Source organism: Mesoplodon mirus (genome assembly GCF_964341445.2).
Source record: "Mesoplodon mirus genome assembly, chromosome: 20".
Taxonomy (NCBI): domain Eukaryota; kingdom Metazoa; phylum Chordata; class Mammalia; order Artiodactyla; family Ziphiidae; genus Mesoplodon; species Mesoplodon mirus.
This window is the reverse complement of record NC_138996.1, coordinates 35,849,270-35,859,620: the sequence shown is the minus strand read 5'-3', so window position 1 is coordinate 35,859,620 and position 10,351 is coordinate 35,849,270.

Sequence of the window (10,351 nt, the reverse complement as noted above, 5' to 3'; positions counted from 1 at the left end):
ATCTCCACCTGAAACTGTACTGAAGGTTGTAAATTTGCCTGATCTCTTTAGAGAAGATTATAGGATGACATCAACTTGGAATTTGAGAAAAAGTGTGCATTAGAAAAGGGAGATCCACTGGTCTATCAGTCAGAAGCTGATCTGAAAAAACTCACGGATGTTGTTATATGTAGATGTTTCTTTTAAAAGACTTGAAGGAGAAAAATAAGAAATATTCAAAAAATTATCTGAAGACAAGACACTCGGATGAAGAATTTACAGGACAAGTTAAAAAAAAAAAACCTTCAAACTGAGTGAACATTTTTGTAGATTGAAAATTCGGAGCTTGAAAGAGATTCAGAAACTTCCACCAAAAGTTCAAACACCGCCTACATTATGTCGAGAACGTATAAATGCAACTTCAGGGAACACTGCTAGAGGGAATGTGCTGCTTACAAATAGAGACGAAGCTCCCCAAAGTGTACGGAAACATAAACTACACAAATCAAAACTCAGCCTCTCCAGGGAGGGATGAAGATGTGGACAAAGAATTGGAAAGAATCACTTTCTTCTATCAAAACCAGATTCTCCTCTGTGGGAAAAGAGCTCATGAAAGTTGAATGGCAGCCCTGCCAACCTAGAGAACGCCCAACAAGCTAAGAAAATGACCGCAACAGACAAATAGTGGCTAAAATGCAGTTCAAATTCCAGCCTTCCCTGCGGGAGCCCTTCGGTTCCTGCTGTTCCACCTGCAGCCACAAAGGCCTGCAAGTATCAGGGGGTCCCCCTGGATCATAAGATCCCCAAGGAAGGAGGAGGTTTCGGCTGGGAGGGCTCAGAAATTCTGAGTCACGTGCAGGCTCCATTCAGCTTTCACAGCAGCAAACCCCTGAACTTCCACATTCACAGTGCAACAGTTGCCAGTGTTTTCTCTCTTTAAAAGTAATTTTGATTGAGCTCTTTTTAGTTTAACTGCTGATATTTAATTGATGCTACAGTATTTCCTACTGTAGTTTGATAGCATTTTAATTTTAGGACAGTATTTTTCAAATGTGGATTTGTTTAATGTACCTCTCATGAGTACGTATTTCCACTTCACTGGACCCTCTAGACTTAGACTGTATACGTATGACATATTGTATTTTGATTTTATATAAAAAGGCCACCATTACTTAAACCACCTTTGAAGCTTAATATGAATAGAGATGTCTGAAACAATAGAGACCATTTTTGTAGGCTAAAACATATAGTCTACATTTTACACAAAATGTGGTTGAAGTTTCAATCCATCTGGTCTACTTCTACCTTCAAAAATATTTGAATCTTCTGAGCTTTTGGTCGCAACGCTTAACTAAATTTTATTCTGAGAAAAGGAGAGGTATTACTAGAATTCTTCTCCACTGAGAGAAATATTCAACTGCAGAAGGAGTAAGACAAGGGCCACTTTTATTCTCGAAGCAGGTTACGCACGTGGTAATTGTTTTTAACCCGTTCACTTGTTGCACACACACCGATTGAGAACCTACGGCTGTCAGACCCCCGGCTGGGGATGCTGGGCTCACGGCAGCACCGCCCTCAGCCCACGTGCTCTGGAGGGTTCAGGGAGCAGAGAGAGGCCGAGGAGGCAGTGCTGGGGAATGTCGGGAAGAGCACGCTAACTGGAGGAAAGAGGGAGAACAAACATCAGAACAAGAGCAAGCAGGGCACTCAGGGTAAGACAGCACCTTACCGTCTGTGTGGGCAGGGAGCAGGCGTGACGCTGGTCCGATTATAAAAGGTCTTACCTACCATCCTAAGGCGCTTGGCTTCATCCTACACTTTGATGAAAGGGTTTGAGCAAGGTGTGCTGCAGAGTTTCACGTTAGAGAGAACATGACGGCCGCTCTTTAGAACGCAAGCCTAGCATCAGGAATGGGCAACAGCAGAGAGGTCGCCTCCTGACCTAGAAGGGGGATAATGAATGACTTTGGCAGACATTTAGAAGGTAGGACACGGAGGACACAGGACAGACAGCAGGGAGAGGGAGATGGAGAGACAGAGAAGTGTCAAGTTGTTTTGTTTTGTTTTGTTAAGACTTTCCCAAGAGGGACGCCTTTAACTCCGATCAGATGCACAGAAATACAGACAAGTGGGTCAGGAAAAACACATTACCTTTCTGGCTCTGGTCCCCAACACACTCCAGATAACCAGATAAACTTAGAAAGAGGCCTTTGCCTAGTGTTGCAAGGAAAGGCTTTTTGATCAGCGGTTGTGTGTTCTCTCCCTGTCTCGTTACTTGAGGGCTTAAGTCGGGTTTATCATATGATGTGTGCAAGGCCCCTGTTCCCTCTCTCCTTCTTTTTTCTTCTTCCCTTCTTCCTAATAATGTAATCAGCACCTGCAGATCCCTACTGTGCAAATGGAGCTCAAATGAGGCCTGTCATCTGCATCCAAAACTGCGGTTCCTCCGTCTCCATCCTATCACTGCCCCCGGGCAGCCTAACATAAACACCATCCGGAATCCCTTACTTCTGTTTTGCTGTGGCTTCATGGTCTATACATCCCTAAAATGGAAATGTAAATATTTTACCTCTTTTTAACTTTTTACTTTATATTGCCACTGGTGTCACACGCCGCTCAGTGCCTGGCCGTCTGTGCTGTATTATTCTCTTTTATGTGAACTTACCCTCGTTTATTTATCCACTCTCCTGCTGAAGCACATCGGGTGGGTTCCAGGTTTGAGCCTTTTGTGCACTTTGGCACATGTTTCTTTTCCAGCGTACAGGACGCTGCTAACAGGTTGGGGTTCCTCATGTTTTTCAGAAGAGGAGGATGCCGTGAACTCTCTTTACACATTTTCTTCCCACACAGGCTTAAAAAACACTTATTTCAACCTAAGTGATCTGTCTTTTCAGGCTGACTATTGATCCTGAATCCACGAATGGTCTCTTTTTACGTCACACTAAGAGGACAAGCCCCGCGGCCAAAGTTAGGCTACGGGTTAATGCAGTGGAAAATAAATCAGTCACACAAGTTATTTGAACTAACCAGCCCACCGAGTGCAAACAGGGCACACAGAAGCCCCATAAATCCTCAGCAATGGAGGCTTTCTTGTTCCCTCTAACTGGCAGATAAACAGTTGGAGGGAAATGTACTCCTAACACTTAAGACGCTTGCTCTTAATAGGAGCGGAGACAGGTTCCCAGGCCGATAGGCACAGCCAGAGCCCGAATCAAAGACGCACCAAGGGGCAGAGAGAAACGTTTCAAGCTCTGAGGAGAAGCAGCATCGCTGCTTTGCTGTCAGGGCTGCTTCTCCCTCGTGCCTCCCCAAGTCCTAAGCAGCGGACCCCACCTGCACCCTGTAGCTCCCCTGGCCTGGACATGTCAGGAGTAGATTTAACTGTGCAGGATGGAAAGGGGGACTTCAGTGCTTCCAACAAGGTCCCGCCTTCTAGGCTGACATCCCACCTCTGGTGCAGCATCAAAGGCTGTTTCACTATTAAGACATTTATATTTTGGCCTGACTTTCCCACTTAACATTTCGAGAACTTCTGTCTCAACCAAGTGTGGACCGTATATTCAAAGAGTTTCTTGCTCTCTACTTTTTTTCATTTCCTCTAATTTCTCTGGAAATTGGGACTTTTTTTCTCTTTCCTAGCAGAGTATATAGTACTTGCTCATTTCCTTCACTCATTCAACAAATATGTGTTGAGTCAGAATTGTGAGCCATATACTCTGCTAGAGCCCAGGGATATAATGCTGAAAAAAAGAGAAAAGTTCCCCTTAAGAATTTTAATGAATCACACTGTGACCCACCATGAAAATTACAGCAAGGAGGCGGCGACGGTCCCTGATCTATGCTGGCAGCCCTTGAGTGGAGAAGCGTTCTTGAGGGAGTGAAGCTGGGTGAAGGTGGGGACAAGCCAGGATCTGCTGCTGCTTCTCTCCCTGTCCCTCCGGCCTCCGCCCTCATCCAGGAGGCAGCATGCCCCAGCCGACCACCACGCCACCCAGCGAGGACTCCGGCCTTCCCACCATCCTGCCCACCCACCCCTCCCAACCTCCCCACTACCTGCTTTCTGACTCCACCTCCGGCCGTCTCCACCGGGTCCACAATGACTCACGAGGACACTCTCCCTTTCCACTTCCTCAGAAGGTCACCATCCCCCCGCTGGGTTTTCAAGAGGCTCTCTGTCTGGAATTCCCCTCCTCTTGTCGCTTATATGATTAAAACTTTCTCATCTTTCAGATCTCAGCTTAGCTGACATCTCATCGGAAGGTGTCTTCCTCAGAAGAACAGAACCTGTAAAAATCATAAATTTGGTTTGGTTACTTCTATGTCGTTTCTCTCCAGTACCAGTCTATCATCTCCTCAAGGGTGAGAACCATTTTCCCTCTTAGGTACCAGAGACTAGCATAGGGCCTGGTACATAATACACCCTAAAGGCAATTTTGCTGAACAAATGAATGGATGGTGTTAGATACACATTTCTATTTTTTTTGTCAAATAAAATCTTTGTTAGAAAGATTAATTCCACAGGCAAGAAACAAAAATTAATTGGAAAAAATTTAAATGTTAAATGAAACTGTTCAATTCTGTATTATGTTAGTCAGGGTTCTCCAGAAAAACAGACTCAATAAAATATACATGTACATAAATAAAATATACATATACATATATACATAACTGACTCATGCAGTTATGCAGGCTGACAAGTCCCAAGATCTTCAAGGTGAGTCAGCAAGCTGGACCCAGGAGAACTGATGGGTTAGTTCAAGTCCAAAGGCCATGACCCAGGAGAGCCAATGGTATAGTTCTGGTCTGAAGGCCCATGGTCTCAAGACCTCAAGACCCAGGAAAAGCCAATGTTTCAGTTTGAGCCCAAAGGTAAGAAAAAACCCAATGCCCCAGTTTGAAAGCAGTCAGGCAGGAGGAATTCCCTCTTAGAGTCCTTTCTGTTCTATTCAGGCCTTCAACTGATTGAGGAGATCCACCCACCTTAGGCAGAGCAATCTGCTTTACTCAGTCTACTGAATCAAATTCTGATCTCACCCAGAAACACTCACAGACACACCCAGAATAACGTTTGACCAAATGTCTGAGCACCTCATGGCCCATTCAACTTGATGCGTAAAATTAACCACCACAATCTCCCCGTAACATCACAACTGTGTTTCCTCTGCATATTGTTGACCTTCAAGGTATCCAGTTGAGCTCAAGTTCATGGTGCAGGGTGGGCTCCAGAATACACTATGTGTGATTCCAAGATAGAGGACCTAGTGACTCCTGTCTGCTGCTAGACCAGTTGTCCTTCTCAAGCTGGGATTCTACACTACAGGTGAATGCAAGAGAACGTAACTAGAGTCAAAGCAAGAACCCAGAACTGCAAAGTTATCGTCACCATCAAGTGACAGAAGAGGAGAAATGGAATTTATAATGCTTATTTATAATAATAAATATTTGTCATGATTATTGAATAAGTGTCACTTACTTACTGCTTTTGCCAAATACTGTCCTAAGCACTTTACATACAATAACTCATTTAATCATCATAACAACCCTAGTTCTTACTATTACGCCTCTTATACAGGAGAGCAAACCGTAGCACAGAGAGGTTAAGTAACTCGTCTAAGGACAGAGATGATGAGGCAGATCAAGGGTCTACACCCAGGCATTTCTGCTCTAGAATCTGCACTCTTAGCAAGCGCACCTGACCGCCCCTAAGAGACCTAATTGTGCACCAGCTGTTTATACGTGTTACCTCTTTAATCCTAAGTCAACTCTGCAGGTTAAAATTATTGCGTGAGGGCTTCCCTGGTGGCGCAGTGGTTAGGAGTCCACCTGCTGATGCAGGGGACGTGGGTTCGTGCCCCAGTCCGAGAGGATCCCACATGCCGTGGAGCGGCTGGACCCGTGAGCCATGGCCGCTGAGCCTGCGCGTCCGGAGCCTGTGCTCCACGATGGGAGAGGCCACAACAGTGAGAGGCCCACGTACCGCAAAAAAAAAAAAAAAATTATTGCGTGAGGAAACTGAGAAAACAAACACTAATCACAGTAAAGGAACCGAGGCTGCAATACAAGTTAGTGGAAGAAACTATGTTTCAAACTGTGTCTGTTCGACCCCCTAAACCAAGTCTCTTCCCAACATGCCTCAGCTACCTCCTCTCTGTGGGTTGAGTCCAAGTGGGTTCATTCATCTCCAAAGCGAAGTTTCCAATCACACATGAAACATAATCTCCTATTTATAGCAGAATCAGGATCATGGAATTTTAGTCAGGTCACGTTTTTTTTCTATGCAAATTGTATACATGCAGTGAAACTGAGTTCAGTATCACTTTTATGCAGAAATCATTTTATATTTCTGACTTCCCTTTGCTTTGATTATTTATTTACTTATTTATTTTTAAATATTTATTTATTTATGTATGGCTGTGTTGGCTCTTCGTTTCTGTGAGAGGGCTTTCTCTAGTTGCGGCAAGTGGGGGCCACTCCTCATGGCGGTGCGTGGGCCTCTCACTATCGCGGCCTCTCTTGTGGAGCACAAGCTCCAGACGCGCAGGTTCAGTAATTGTGGCTCACGGGGCCAGCCGCCCCGCGGCATGTGGGATCCTCCCAGACCAGGGCTTGAACCCATGTCCCCTGCATTGGCAGGCAGATTCTCAACCACTGCGCCACCAGGGAAGCCCCCTGCTTTGATTATTTTTGATGGTAAAAATTCATCAGTTGGAATGAGTAACGCCAGCCCCTTATTTATAGTTCAGAAAACTTACATGGTGATTCGGTGAGTATAAAATACGTCTAACCCAATTATATAGGATACTGAACAGTGAAAGAAAAGGACCTGGCCACAGATTGCTGAGATTCCAGCTTTAACTAGGTAAAGACTGAGGAGTCGCTAGGCAGCTTGACAAGGTTTGTCATCAGGTAAAATCCATTCCACTGTTCTCTGTACTTCCCAAAATTTACTTTTGTGAATGGACGGGGAATAACCTCATGAGTCTGGATAAGCACTCAGGGATTCTGAGTCCACCCATGCATGTCTTTAAGGGCACTTGAACACCAATAACATACCCTCTGGTGCACGCTGCCTAAAGTACTATGAGATCGTGGACTGGATCCACTTGGAATAGCAAAATGAAGCAAATGCCAGTATTCCTTTCAGCCAGGTCCCATGCTTTGAGCAGGACACTTACAAACAGTGTCCCTACCCACCTGCCCACCATTTTCATTGTGTACAGTGCCTCCTAGAATTAACTCATATTCTGTAGGTTGCTTTAATAATAAATTCTAAATACCTCAACCCACTATTCAAATGTTCATGGGTATACATTCACTTCATTGTTTTAAAATAGTTGCTTGAGAATGATTGTTTACTTTAAAAATATTTCTTCCAGATAATTGTAGATAATTATGATGATGGGCATCTGTTTAGATGCTGTCTGTGCAAATAATATCCAATACATTAAAAATAACATTACAAATAGTCCACATTAGCTAAATGAGCAGCTGTGAAGTGTGTTCCTCAGCAGATATTTCTTAATAGCCTAGACTCCCATCTGCCCAGCATGGTTGCCTAGAAGCTGCCCGGATGCCTAGATGTAATACAAGAAAAAACAACCTTTTTGCCTAAGTCTATTTCCTCTGTTTTAAATATACACAAACAGTGTACTAGGACAAACTGATGTTTTCCCCAATCTTTTGCTGTCATGAGCAGAGTAAAGCCTGAGGCAGCTATGACAAGGGGAAACACTTCTGATTTTCTGAAGGCGAGTTTTCACTTAAAAACCTCAGACAAGTTGAGGTTTGGTTGACAGATGTCTGAAGCTCCATCCCTGGAGAAGCTGCAATCCTCCACCCGATGATGACACACAGACTGAAACCTTGTACAACCAATTCAGAAATAACTAGCCCACATCCTAGTATGAGCCATAGAGTCTGACACTGACATAATAAAGATGTGCACTGGAAATATCCTTGAGGGACAGGTCTTGACTGCTGGCACAGTCCACAGTCCACTAGCGGCCCAAAGAAAGGTCAAGCAGCATTAGTCAACTCCGCAGGTGACTGTTGTGTTCACCTGGGGTGCCAACGTGAGCTCAAAGAAAATAATTCATTCTAGGATGAGTCCCAGCAAGCTTCCAATCTCTCATGGTACCGACTGACCAGATAGAAGCCGTTCTACTAAGATGTGCTTTCATTTTCAGTCCCAGCAACTTTTTTAGAGGCTCTATAAAAAGATAACAGCACAGCGTGCCAAGGAATATAGCTCAGTGATTGTAACTCAACAAGGCATTTACTCCATTTCCCTGTGGAATGTTCTGCAAATCTCTCTCTCCCTTAAGAAACTGATGGAGTTGTACCTGTCAAGAACAACATGCTGCTAGGCTTGGCATTTCCCCAAGTTGTGCTAGGAAGACCTTGAACTTGACTTTGTTATCTTAGTTTGAAATATTTCAACCCTACCATGAAATGGGACAAACCAGCCAACGGAGTGGGGAGAGGAGCGTATATATATTTTGGAAGCGGAAATGGCATCTTATCTTCTGCAATGTATCATTGGCCAAGATTTTTAACTTAAATGTACAAGTTCAAGTTCACACCAGACTTTACTTCTTAAAAGTATGACTTACTGAGGTATGGGAAATGCAGATAGCTTATAGAAATAAAATTGCTTTTTTTTTTGGCTCTCTCCTGGGTCTTGTAGTTAGATATATCATGTTTCCAAATTCCCCCGTCACGTGTGTTATTAAACTATGCCCACAGCCTTCTCCAGGTCATTAAAAGAAGTATATTATAGAAATAAAAGTCAACTCCCTCATTACATGATAAAGGCATCTTTTCAATATTTTCTCAATTTAATTCTGTAGGCAGGAGTTGTATTTATAAGAAAACGCTTATCTCAAATGACTGATGAAAGAGGTGCTTCCCACTGCATGGAAGAGTTCATGATAGTTCCCTGTCCTTGGAGAGCCACTTAGGGGTTTATTCATTGTGAACAGCAATCCGAGCTGTGTATATACCAAGAGCCAACACGCTGTAACTGACAGGAACTCAGCTAAGAGCATTCCGGAGCTAAGACACAGCAAACTGAAAAGCAGCAAAGTGAAATTCTATTAACACTTGGTAGGTCAGAAAATATTATAATATAACAGTCAGAATGTAGGATTAAAGTAGATAGTTTGGGGAATTTCTGGAAGAAGTTTAGCTCTGAATTAAAATCAAGGAGTATCGTCAAGGACTAGGTTTAGAACATCAGGATAACCCCATGAAAAATATTTCAAATCTAAGTGTCACTTTACATTCAAATTTATTTTAACCTTGGATTTTTCAGACAGCAAATAAATTATCTGCATGCTTTGCAGCAAATTGAACTTTGATACTAATTAGAGCTACAGTTGGGTGGTTTTCAGTCGCAATCTGTTCCTTTTTCCTGAAATAGCTTTGGATTCCACACAGCACTAACATCTGAGGTTTGTTCTTTTGTCAAGTAATGTATGGACTTTCTGGACATTCTACAGCATGCCTGAACTTTATAATTTGGCCATAAAATATGTAGGTGAGTATAGGTATACACACATTTTTCTATTAAAATAGATACTTAAAAATTCAAGCTTTTATGTTATCTTAAAGTATTGAGGTCTCATGAAACTACTGTGCTCATTTAAAAAGCATCACTCACATTTTATACCATTTTTGCTCCCAAGTTTCTAGCCCTGGACCTTAGCTTGGAAAAAAGTCTGCCATCACTGTTTTGGATAAAGAGTTGCTCAGAAGCAGCTTTTCCATCATGTTCCTTCACATCTCACAGAAAACTAAGAACAGCGGAAGGCACTGGGCTGCTAGTCTCATCTTCAAAACAGCCACACCATGGCCACACACAGTGGCCAGACAGAGGAAGGTAGCCCTTGGCTGATGGGCACTGGCTTCCTCAAGCTTCATGGCCACTCAGAGCTCAGCAGAGTCTGGATGATGCTTTTTCTGAGTCCTCATTCTGAGCACCCTCACAAACAAAGGCTGCAGGACAGGGTAAAGGATTGGGTGCTGCCCTGGCGGGGAGGAGCTTGAGGCTGCCATGAGGACAGTGGATGTGACAAGTCATCAAACTCCAACCTCACAAAGATGACAGGGAATAAGGCAACAGTTGAGGAATTTGGGATCAGTGAGGCCAACAGGGAACGGGAAAACATCTTTGAATTTAGGTAGAGTTGACTTTTAATTCATAAATCAGTACTGCACCATCCCCATCTTTTCATATTCTCATATTTCTTTCTATCCCTTTCTTCCTCTCCACATGAAATTTCTGTAGGTACCAAATTACCTGAGTTGCCAAAATGAGATCTGATCACTCTGAATAAACTGGTCATCTCTGGAGCCTACTGAATAATTGAAA